The sequence below is a fragment of the Triticum aestivum genome, chromosome 3B (genome assembly GCF_018294505.1).
Source record: "Triticum aestivum cultivar Chinese Spring chromosome 3B, IWGSC CS RefSeq v2.1, whole genome shotgun sequence".
NCBI lineage: Eukaryota > Viridiplantae > Streptophyta > Magnoliopsida > Poales > Poaceae > Triticum > Triticum aestivum.
Genome location: NC_057801.1, coordinates 121,945,495 through 121,955,328, shown reverse-complemented (window position 1 = coordinate 121,955,328; position 9,834 = coordinate 121,945,495).

The window sequence follows — 9,834 nt, the reverse complement described above, 5'->3', positions numbered from 1 at the left end:
AGGGTATTACACCACAATGGTGGCCTAAACTAGTATAAATCTCGTGTCCCTTGTGTTATTCATCTTGTTAGCTTAGAATCACGGAGAGGCTATGGGAGCAGATCGGTAGGGAGAAGATCTTTGTGCGCACCCCAGAGTTCGAACCTTAAGGGTTTTGCCGGAACCCGAAATCCGACATTTGGCGCGCTAGATAGGGGTGCGCCGGAATCTTTTCCTCGCTCATCTGTGTCTTGTTACTTCGTCGCATCCATGGCAGATGCTCGTCGAGCTCGCGCCAAGCGTCAGGCTGCTCTCGCCACCCATGTCGCCCAGACAGCCCCTGTCGGTGGGGCTCCTTGTCGTTCTCCGTCGCCTGACGCACACGCCGCCACCGGCCTAGCGGGGAACGAGCAGCAAGCATCCTCGCTGCACCCATCGGTGCGGCGAAAAGGCTGCACCTCCACTCTGTCGCTGACCCCAGCCGACTCGTCGTCTCACGCTCGTCGCGCCCCCGCGGACGCGCACGCCGTGCTGCTCCTAGCACGTGAGCTCCTGCACTACCGCCCCGTCGACGACCTCTATGAGGAGTGGCTCGCTCGCATCACCGAGCTTGTCAGCGCAGCAGGGGGCTCCCCTACGCAGTCCCTCTTGTTGCCTCACCCATTGTCCTGCATGGGCAATGCGGCTCAGGGGGTGCCTCCACCACCTCCTCCCCAAGAAGGTGCCCTGGCTCCAAGGTGCGCGGCCCCTGGGCGTGACCCACCGCACCCAGCACCCGCGCGGCAAGAAAGAAGATGTCAAGAGATCCCTCGTCCTCAAGACTCGCGTGCTCCCTGCACCGGCGCGGCAAGACCGTGTCCCTGCACCAGCCCGCCAAGATCCCATGCTGCCATAGGCGGCAGCGCATGAGAATCATTAGGAGCAGGCCCCGCGTCTGCAAAAAGCTCCGGTGGCAGCAGCAGGCTGCCGTACCTTCATCACCGAGTTGCGTAGCGTCGCTTGGCCTTACAAGTTCAAGCCGGACCTGCCTCCTCGCTAAGACGGAACCACCGACCCCCAGAGTTCCAGCAGCTCTATGAGCTGGGCATCGAAGCGGCAAGTGGAGGCAAAAAGGTCATGGCGAACTGGTTCCCCATGGCGCTCAAGGACGGTGCCCGCACCTAACTCCCGGCTCGATCTCCTCTTGGGACGAGATGCGCAGCCGCTTCATCGCCAACTTCCAGGGCACTCGCGACTGCCCTCCGGATGTGGCTGACCTGCGCCGCATCAAGCAGCAGCCTAGAGAAACCCTGCAGAAGTACATCTAGTGCTTCAACAACGCTCGTCTCAAGATTCCCAGGGTAACATATGAGGCCATCATCTCAGCGTTCTCCGATGGCATCCGCGACGTCAAGATGAAGGAGGAGCTCGCCATCCACGAGGATCTGTGCACATCTCTGGAGCTGTTCAACCTGGCGACCAAGTGCGCAAGACCTGAGGAGAGACGCCTCTCCCTCCTCGAGCTTCCAGCTGCTGACCCAGAGGAGAAGAAGGCCAAGGCCAAAGATGTGAAGCATAAAGGAGCAGCCATGCTCCCAGCGGAGCCAGACATGAAGCGCGACAGAGACCAGCCGGAGTCGTCCAAGGGTAGTCGATTCTGCGCCTACTATAACCTCTACACTCACAACACCAACGAATGCCAGGAGTTCAGGGCTATTCGCGAAGGACGAGTCGGTCGACGCCTCGAGCGCAACGATCGGGGTTATGGCAGCGGAGGAGGAAGAGGCGGAGGACAATTGGAAGACCGAGGCCCTCGCCAGGAGTGGTGTGACCGACCTCGTGAGGATCGTTGGCAGGACCAGCCTTGCGAGGGAGCTTGGAGGGATCAGCCTCGTGAGGACCGCCCGCAAGGTAACACAGGCCTTCCTCCACTACTGCTGCCTAGAAGAAATGATGACCACCACCAGGACGAGGGGGCTAGAGGCTTCTAGGAGCCACGTGTCGTTGCTTGCATCTTGGGCGGTGCCTAGGCCCCAGCCTCTCAGCGCATTTTCAAGCAGTTTGCTCGCGAGGTGAATGCAGTCCTCCCCAAGCTCGAGGCCACAAACCCGCTCAGATGGTCCATGTGCACCATCACTTTCAGCCCAGCAGACCAACTCAAGTGTGCGGCCACAGCCAGCGTCCTCCCAATGCTCTACTCCCCAGTCATCAACAACATGCAAGTTACCAGGACTCTCATCGATGGTGGTGCAGGCCTCAACGTCCTGTCCGTCGAGATGTTCGACAACCTTCAAGTGCCCTATGATCAACTCCAGCCTACCAAGCCTTTTTCCGGGGTTACTGACGGCTCCACCACTCCAATAGGACATGTTCGCCTCCCTGTCACTTTCTAGCAGCGCAACAACTACCGCACTGAGCTCATCGACTTTGACGTCGCCCATATTCGCTTGCCATACAATACCATCCTCAGGTATCCGGACCTGGCTAAGTTCATGGCGGTAACCCACCACGGCTACAATGTTCTCAAGATGCTAGGAAGCGGCGGGGTTATCACAACCCCCTGTGAAGAGAAGGACGCCATGTGCTCGCTCGAGCGTGCCTTTCAAGATGCATCAGTTGAAGACCCAGACTGCAAGAGCGAGAACCCTTCTGAGGTAGCTCCCAAGAAGAAGAAAACATCGCCCATCCCAAGCACTCTGGAGTTCGGCAACTCCGGAGGTGTCGCACCCAGATCCGTGCCCGTGCAAGGGGCGCCTCCCTTCGTCGCATAGGAAGGCGCTCCCAATGCCTTCCTCGGGCAGGGCTCGGGGGCTCTCTACTAGAGGACCTCAGACTTTGCCAAGATCACAAGGGAGGTGCTCGGGCACCACTTGGAGACGTGGTTCACAGCACGTTTCCCTCAGGAAGGCATGAGGCAAGGGAGACCCAACCCTCAGGAGTTCATCACCAAAACCACTCAGGAGCTCCAGGAATCAAGAGTCATACGCGGTGATCGCCGCCTACCCGGTGTAGCTCCCCATCCAGGCGAGGATGGCGGGCTGCGTGTCTGCATCGACCTACCAGGGCTCAATCGAGCCGCGTCTCAGGAGCGCCTCTGGCCTTCGTATGTGGGACGTTGCGAGGGTCCGCCGCACAGCTAAGTTCGCATGCCTTTCGGCCTGCTGAACGCGGTTGCTTCTCACCAGCACCGTCTGCGGAGCATTCTGGTGACTCAGGAGGCCAGGCATCATGATGTTCTAGCGGAGATGGAGACGATCCTCAGGTATCCGCCTAGGCTCCCAGAGCCTCCTGAGGCTCGGGGCTTTGGTGGCTCGTGAGGTCCGGGCTCTTCACTGCGTGTCTCTAGCTACTCCAACACCCCTCCATATGCAACGGAATCAGGTGACCTCTTCCAAGTTCATTTCAGCTGGGAGCGCCCCCAGGGCTGCATCATTCCCAGGCTGCATGGGCCTGTCCTGCGGCATGTGACCCTTTTTGCTTATGTCTTAGGCTTACTTTCCTAGGGGCTGCCCCTCGGGCTGCATCATCCCCTAATCCGCTCGGGCATGTACCCTCACCTGCATTTCCTAAGCTGATTTGCCTTTCATGCTTAATCTACCCATGATTATCACTTGCCGCCTACTACGGGCTTTCTCTCTCCCATGCAAATCGCTTGTGCGTTAAAAGGGGGGCTCCTGAGCATCGCGGCTCAGGAGCTCTTACTGGCTCTCCAGCCCTCACCCCCTGGCCTTGACCACGACATCGCGACCTGGCATACCAGCGGCGACTGAGCTTGCTTGAGGGCCGCTGATACGTCTCCAACGTATCTATAATTTTTGATTGTTCCATGCTATTATATTACCTCTTTTGGATGTTTGTGGGCTTTATTTTATACATTTATATCATTTTTGGGACTAACCTACTAACCGGAGGCCCAGTCCATATTGCTGTTTTTTTGCCTATTTCAGTATTTCGAAGAAAAGGAATATCAAACGGAGTCCAAACGGAATGAAACCTTCGGGAGCGTGATTTTTGGAACGAACGAGATCCGGAGATCTTGGAGTGCAAGTCAAGAAGCTCCCGAGGACCCCACGAGATAGGGGGCTGCGCCCCCCTGTAGGGCGCGCCCCCTGTCTCGTGGGCCCCTCGGGCGGCCAGCGATGTACTTCTTCCTCCTATATATACCTATGTACCCCGAAAACATCCAGGAGCACCACAAAACACAATTTCCACCGCCGTAACCTTCTGTATCCGTGAGATCCCATCTTAGAGCCTTCGCCGGCACTCTGCCGGAGGGGGAATCAACCACGGAGGGCTTCTACATCAACATCCTTGCCCCTCCGATGCGTTGTGAGTAGTTTACCACAGACCTACGGGTCCATAGTTATTAGCTAGATGGCTTCTTCTCTCTTTTAGGATCTCAATACAATGTTCTCCCCCTCTCTTGTGGAGATCTATTCGATGTAATCTCTTTTTGCGGTGTGTTTGTCGAGATCCGATGAATTGTGGGTTTATGATTAAGTTTATCTATGAATAATATTTGATTCTTCTCTGAATTCTTTTATGTATGATTGAGTTATCTTTGAAAGTATCTTCGAATTATCAGTTTGGTTTGGCCTACTAGATTGATCTTTCTTGCCATGGGAGAAGTGCTTAGCTTTGGGTTCAATCTTGCGGTGTTCTTACCCAGTGACAGAAAGGGTTGCAAGACACGTATTGTATTGTTGCCATCGAGGATAACAAGATGGGGTTTATATCATATTGCATGAGTTTATCCCTCTACATCATGTCATCTTGCTTAATGCGTTACTCTGTTCTTATGAACTTAATACTCTAGATGCAGGCAGGAGTCGGTCGATGTGTGAAGTAATAGTAGTAGATGCAGGCAGGAGTCGGTCTACTTGTTATGGACGTGATGCCTATATACATGATCATGCCTAGATAATCTCATAACTATGCGCTTTTCTATCAATTGCTCGACAGTAATTTGTTCACCCACCGTAATACTTATGCTATCTCGAGAGAAGCCTCTAGTGAAACCTATGGCCCCCAGGTCTACCTCTTATCATATTTGCTTTCAATCTACTTTTATTTGCATCTTTACTTTTTGCATCTATATTATAAAATACCAAAAATATATTTATCTTATCATACTATCTCTATCAGATCTCACTTTCGCAAGTGGCCGTGAAGGGATTGACAGCCCCTTTATTGCGTTGGTTGCGAGTTCTCAATTTGTTTGTGTAGGTGCATGGGACTTTTGAGGAGCCTTCTACTGGATTGATACCTTGGTTCTCAAAACTGAGGGAAATACTTATGCTACACTTGCTGCATCACCTTCTCCTCTTCGGGGAAAACCAACGCTAGCTCAAGACGTAGCAAGAAGGATTTCTGGCGCTGTTGCCGGGGAGATCTTCGCTCAAGTCAAGACATACCAAGTACCCATAACAAACCCATCTCCCTCGCATTTACATTATTTGCCATTTGCCTCTCATTTTCCTCTCCCCCACTTCACCCTTGTCGTTTTATTCGCCCTCTCTTTCCCAATCTCCTCCTCTCTTTTTGCTTGCCGTTTTTCTGTTTGCTTGTGTGTTGGATTACTTGTTGCCATGGCGCAAGATAATACCAAATTGTGTGATTTCTCGAATACCAATAATAATGATTTCCTTAGGACTCTGATTGCTCCTCTTAATGATGTTGAGTCTTGTGAAATCAATGCTGCTTTGCTGAATCTTGTTATGAAAGATCAATTCGCCGGCCTTCCTAGTGAAGATGTCGCTACTCATCTAAACAATTTTGTAGATTTGTGTGATATGCAAAATAAGAAAGATACGAATAAAAATATTGTCAAATTGAAGTTATTTCCGTTTTCACTTAGAGATCGTGCTAAAGTTTGGTTTTCGTCTTTGCCTAAAAATAGTATAGATTCTTGGAACAAGTGCAAAGATGCTTTTATCTCTAAGTATTTTCCTCCCGCTAAGATCATCACTCTTAGGAATGATATTATGAATTTTAAACAACTTTATCATGAGCATGTTGCCCAATCTTGGGAAAGAATGAAATTGATGCTTCGCAATTGCCCTACTCGTGGTTTGAACTTATGGATGATCATACAAAAATTTTATGCCGGTTTGAAATTTGCTTCTAGAGATCTCTTAGATTCGGCCGCGGGAGGCACCTTTATGGAAATCACGTTAGGAGATGCTACAAAACTTCTTGATAATATTATGGCTAATTATTCTCAATGGCACACCGAAAGATCTTCTAGTAAAAAAGTGCATGCTATAGAAGAAATCAATGTTTTGAGTGGAAAGATGGATGAACTTATGAAGATGTTTGCTACTAAAAATACTCCTCTTGGTCCTAATGATATGCCTTTGTCTTCCTTGATTGAGAATAATAATGAATCTATGGATGCGAATTTTGTTGGTAGGAATAGTTTTGGAAACAATGCTTATAGAGGAAATTTTAATGCTAGACCGTTCCCTAGTAATTCCTCTAATAATTATGGAAATTCCTACAATAATTCTTATGGTAATTTTAATAAGATGCCCTCTGATTTTGAGAATAGTGTGAAAGAATTTATGATTTCTCAAAAGAATTTTAATGCTTTGCTTGGAGAAAAATTGCTCAAAGTTGATGATTTGGCTAGGAACATTGATAGACTTTCGCTTGATATTGATTCTCTTAAACTTAGACCTTCTCCTCCTAAGCATGATATCAATGAGTCTCTCAAAGTAATGAGAATTTCCATTGACGAGTGCAAGGAAAGAACCGCTAGATTGCGTGCTAAGAAAGATAGCTTTATAAAAGCGTGTTCTTCTAGTTTCCGTGAGAATAATGATGAAGTTCTTAAAGTTATTAATGCATCTCCAATTAGATCTATGTTTTGCAATATGAATTTTGATGATTATGGGACTGATGATGAATCAACTTTGCCTAAAAGGCGTCCCAAGAATTTGGAGTCTTTAGATCTTAATGCTAAATTCGGTAAAAGTGAGATTGGAGAATCCTGAACTTCTAATAATGTTGAACCCACTATCTCGGATTTCAAGGAATTTGACTATGCTAATTGCTCTTTAAAAGGTTGTATTTCCTTGTTGCAATCCGTTGTTAATTCTCCTCATGCTTATAGTCAAAACAAAGCTTTTACCAAACATATTGTTGATGCCTTGATGTAATCTTATGATGAAAAACTTAATTTGGAAGTTTCTATACCTAGAAAACTTAATGATGAGTGGGAACCTACTCTAAATATTAGAATTAAAGATTATTAGTGTTTTGCTTTGTGTGATTTGGGTGCTAGTGTTTCCACGATTCCAAAAACTTTATGTGATATTCTAGGTTTCCATGATCTTGAAGATTGCTCTTTAAATTTGCACCTTGCGGATTCCACCATTAAAAAGCCTATGGGAAGGATCAATGATGTTCTTATTGTTGCAAATAGAAATTTTGTGCCCGTAGATTTTATCGTTCTTGATATAGATTGCAATCTTTCTTGACCTATTATTCTTGGTAGACCTTTCCTTAGAACGATTGGTGCGATTATTGATATGAAGGAAGGGAACATTAGATTCCAATTTCCCTTAAAGAAAGGCATGGAGCACTTTCCAAGAAAGAAAGTCAAATTACCTTATGAATCTATCATGCGTGCTACTTATGAATTTAGTGCCAAAGATGGCACTAGTTAGATCTATCTTCGCTTTTATGCCTAGCTAGGGGCGTTAAACGATAGCGCTAGTTGGGAGGCAACCCAATTTTATTTATGTTCTTTGTTTTTGTTCCTGTTTAGTGTTAAATTTTATTTCTACTTTCTGTTTAGATGTGTTTTTATCTTTTATTTAGTGTTTGTGCCAAGTAGAACCTATAGGATAAACTATGATGATAGTTGATTTGATTCTGCTGAAAAACAGAAACTTTGCGCTCACGAGAAAAAATTCAATAAATCACAGAAACGTGATTGTGCATTGATTCTTTTTTCTTCTGATCAATAAACAAATTTTCCAGTACGTCCTATTTTGGTATAATTTTTAGAGTTCCAGAAGTTTGCGTTAGTTACAGATTGCTTCAGACTGTTCCGTTTTTGACAGATTCTGTTTATCGTGTGTTGTTTGCTTATTTCAATGCATCTATGGCTAGTAAATTAGTTTATAAACCACAAGTAAGTTGGAATACAGTAGGTTTAACACCAAAATAAATAAAGAATGGGTTCATTGCAGTACCCTATGTGGTGGTTTTGTTTTGTTTCACAAATGTAGCTTATAAGATTTCCTGTTGAGTTTTGTGTTGTGAAGTTTTCAAGTTTTGGGTAAAGCTTTTATGGACTATGGAATAAAGGGTGGCAAGAGCCTAAGCTTGGGGATGCCCAAGGCACCCCAAGATATTCAAGAATAGCCAAAAGCCTAAGCTTGGGGATGCCCCGGGAAGGCACCCCCTCTTTCGTTTTCGTTCATTGGTAACTTTACTTGGAGCTATATTTTTATTCACCACATGATATGTGTTTTGCTTGGAGTGTCGTGTATTATATTAGTCTTTGCTTTTTAGTTTACCACAATCATCCTTGCTGTACACACCTTTTGGGAGAAGCCTATTTGATTAGAATTTGCTAGAATACTCTATGTGCTTCACTTATATTTTTTGAGCTTGATAGTTTTTGCTCTATTGCTTCACTTATATCTTTTAGAGCACGGTGGTGTCTTAATTTTATAGAAATTGATAGTATCTCATGCTTCACTTATATTATTTTGAGAGTCTTTTAGAACAGCATGGTAGTTGCTATGGTTACAAAGTTGGTCCTAGAATGATGAACATTCAAGTTGGGTATAATAAAAACTATCATAGAAAAAGAATTGGATGCTATGATCAACTTGATGCTTGATAATTGTTTTGAGATATAAAGATAGTAATGTTAGGGTCATGCTAGTGGGTAATTATGAAATTGAGAAATACTTTTGTTGAAGTTGGCAAGTCCTGTAGCATGCACGTATGGTAAAAGTTGTGTGACAAATTTGTTGCATGAGGTGCTCTTTTGAGTGTCTTCCTTATGAGTGGCAGTCGGGGACGAGCGATGGAATTTTTTTCCTACCAATCTATCCCTCTTGGGGCATGCGTAGTAGTACTTTGCTTCGAGGGCATAGTAGACTTTTCCAATAAGTATATGAGTTCTTTTTTGACTAATGCGAGTCGATGGACATATGCACACCTATCATTTTACTTTGCTAGCCTTTATTATTACCGCGCAACTCTCGCCGGGATTGAACCCTTCATTTACCTTCCTCAAAACAGCCACCATACCTACCTATTATGGCATTTCCATAGCCATTCCGAGAAATATTGCCATGCAACTTTCCACCATTTCGTTTATTATGACACGTTTCATCATTGTCATATTGCTCTTTGCATGATCATGTAGTTGACATTGTATTTGTGGCAAAGCCACCTTCATAATCTTCATACATGTCACTCTTGATTCATTGCATATCCTGGTACACCGCCGGAGGCATTCACATAGAGTCATATCTTGTTCTAGCTTTGAGATGTAGTTTTTGAGTTGTAAATCCATAAAAGTGTGATGATCTTCATTATTAGAGCATTGTCCTGGTGAGGAAAGGATGATGAAGACTATGATTCCCCCACAAGTCGGGATGAGGCTTCAGACTTTATAAAAATAAAAGAGGCCAAAGATGCCCACCAAAAAGAAAAAAAAGAGAGAAAAAAAGAGAAAAAGAAAAGAAGAAGAAGAATAAGAAATAAAAGAGAAAAATAAAAAGAGAGGAAAAGAGAGAAGGGACAATTGCTACTATCTCTTTTTCCCACACTTGTGCTTAAAAATAGGACCATGATCTTCATGATAGAGAGTCTCATATGTTGTCACTTTCATATACTAGTGCGAATTTT